The sequence below is a fragment of the Petaurus breviceps genome, unplaced genomic scaffold (genome assembly GCF_028583685.1).
Source record: "Petaurus breviceps papuanus isolate PSGF00001 unplaced genomic scaffold, PetGlider_PUasm1.0 90808, whole genome shotgun sequence".
In the NCBI taxonomy this organism is placed as follows: domain Eukaryota; kingdom Metazoa; phylum Chordata; class Mammalia; order Diprotodontia; family Petauridae; genus Petaurus; species Petaurus breviceps.
The window spans coordinates 2,648,807-2,651,564 of NW_027187349.1; positions in this window are offsets into that span (position 1 = coordinate 2,648,807).

The window sequence follows — 2,758 nt, forward strand, 5'->3', positions numbered from 1 at the left end:
GAATATTTAAATACCTTCAAGTATTTGACTTTACAATGCCAAGACAAATTATAGGATCTTTCGGAAACAATGAATTTTTCCTAACAAGCCTATAAAATGGTTCCTTTCAGAAAAAAGCAACTGTCCAGTTTGTTGGTATCCAGTAGTGTGACGCTAGAAAACATATGACCAGTAATTCAATGGCATACACATGATGGGAGTGTATGTATATCCATACACATGTAGGAATGTATCTTGCTAGATTCTCTTGAATTAGAGGAGAATTCAAGTGTAGCTTTCTTGACAATATGTCCTGAGATTCCAATTACTCATTGGGACTTGCACATGACAGGATGAGTTCTGAACTGACCTTAACTTCTTGCGTTGGGTTGGGGCTTCCTTTGGTGAGGAGGCAGAAGGAGCATGTAGGGGAAGTGTTCTCAGCACAAATTCAGAAGTGAAGTGTAACTTCGGCCCCTTGAACCCTTTAAGGATCTCAAATCCATAAGGAGGTCCTGGACCTGAAGGTAAACTATCCACTTGCTCTCATCATTGATTCATTCATGCATGCATGCATGCACGCATGCATTCATTCATTCAACAAGACACAAAGCACCTAATAAACACATACATACATATATACACACGCACACACACATTCTGTGCTGGTGGCTAAGGATACAAAATTAGATAATATTTAAATCCTGCTCTCAAAATATTTATTAATGGGAAGAAAAACAGGGAAGCATCACTGTCACAAGACAGAATGAGATAAAGCACCAAGGAGATGTCCAGGCAAAGTGCTATGAGAAATCTGAGAAGGAAAAGAGAGAATAAGCATCTATAAAGCACCGGTGCTAAGGGCTTTATAGTTATTTACACTGTGTCAGACACTGTGCTAAGTGTTTTACAAGTTTCATTGCATTTGATTCTCACAACAGCCCTGGGAGGTAGGCATTATTTATATCTTCATTTTACAATTGAGAAAACTGAGGCAGACAGAGGTTAAGCCCAAGGTCCCACAGTTACTGTGAGGCCATTTTTGAAGTCTTCCTGACTCCAGACCTGGTGTTCTAGCCACTGCTTCTTCCAGCTCCCATGAGATGAACACATGGGGGTGAGTGAGTAAAAAAGGTTGTCAAAGATTTCATGAAAGAGATTTTAGGTCTTAAAAGACAAGCATGGCTTCAATACATGAAGGTAAGTGGGGGATGGGGAGGGCAAAGGAGGAAGGCCATCAGAGCATGTGGGAATGGTATGAAGAAAAGCTTGGAGATGGGGGTGGGGAACAGAGACTTCTTTTGGTGCCTTTCTATGCTCTTTTACGCAGACATAATTTTATTCAAATCTGATGCAATTTGTGCCTTGGGGAAGGAAAAGTGAACAGTTGATGGATACTTAGTTTCCTGTCTTGAGTAGAATTTAAGAAAACTTTTGTATAAAAGCTTCAAACTGCTGATACTGAGACCAAACTGAATCTAATACACAGAGACCATCTGATCAACCTTGTCTTCCAAAGGAATACAAATAATTCCATTACTACTATACATCTGAGACCTGATTGATTTCCTGGAGTTGGAAAAAATTCTTTTCTGCAAAAGAATCGGGCAAAATCATAACTCAAATCATTAAAATCCAAGGATTACAGTGCTGACCACCTTCTTTTCCTGGATGCTTTCTTCTTTTGTATTTATTTCTCCTCCTACCTTTCTTGCCATTTCTTCCCAGTCTCCTTTTCTTGATTGTCATCCAGCAGTTACAGATACACCTCTGTCTTAGCCTGTCTTAGGCCCTCATCTCTCACTGCACTTTTTCTCTTGGTGATCTCATCATTTCCTCCTGGGTTTAACTATTATCTATACGCAGGTAACTTCTAGATCTAGAAATCTAATTTATCCATTGGATTTCATATTGGACATTATCAGTGAAATATATCATAGACATCTCATTTAGTCAGTGATCAAACATTTACTAAACTCTCACTTTGTGCTAGGTACTTAGAGCTCTAAGCGCTTCTTGTTTGTCCTTGATTCTTGAAGAGGACCAATGACATCACAGGGTGATGCCTTGACTTGTACGTGAAACAGATTTAAGTGAGCAGAGTTGTGCAAAGTTGTAGGCCTCACACTTTCTTCCAGAGTCACTGAAGTCCACTGGCAAGACAAAAGTCAGGATGACCGGCAATGGCCTGGGATGCGCAGGATGACCTTGCCGTCTTCGATGTCTGACCAAATTTCAAGTGCCCCAGGGTGCCAGTTTTAGCTGCCTTCACGGTTGCTGGAATGAATTGTTCTCATAAGCCCATTCTGTTGGGGGAAGTCTTCACGTGCTTGGGGTAGATACCCCCAGAACTCACCAATGCCTTTGTGGCCTGTTCGTTACCCTCAACTTGGTTTAGCCTGTCTGCCGAGATGGTTTACTGGGGTGTGGTCGCTGTGCATGCTACAGCTTCTTGGGGCCACAAGTGAGAGTGAATGCCAAGTGGACACGAAAGATTTATGAGCAGGCCTGAAAAGGTCTTGGCAAGCCCTCATACCAGAAGCACTAGTCCTCTCTGAATACCCCACACACCCCTCTAAGCACTAGGGATACAGAGAAAGGCAAAAACATGATCTCTATCCTCATTAGAACTCAATGTGTACAAAATACTACAGAGGAGATTCATGCACAGGTTGGACTAGAATACATTCCGACTCTCATATTCTAAGGTTTATTTTCTGTTTGGACAGAATTCATGAGAAGCCATTGCCATCTCTCATTCCCTCCCCTGTGCCTCTTT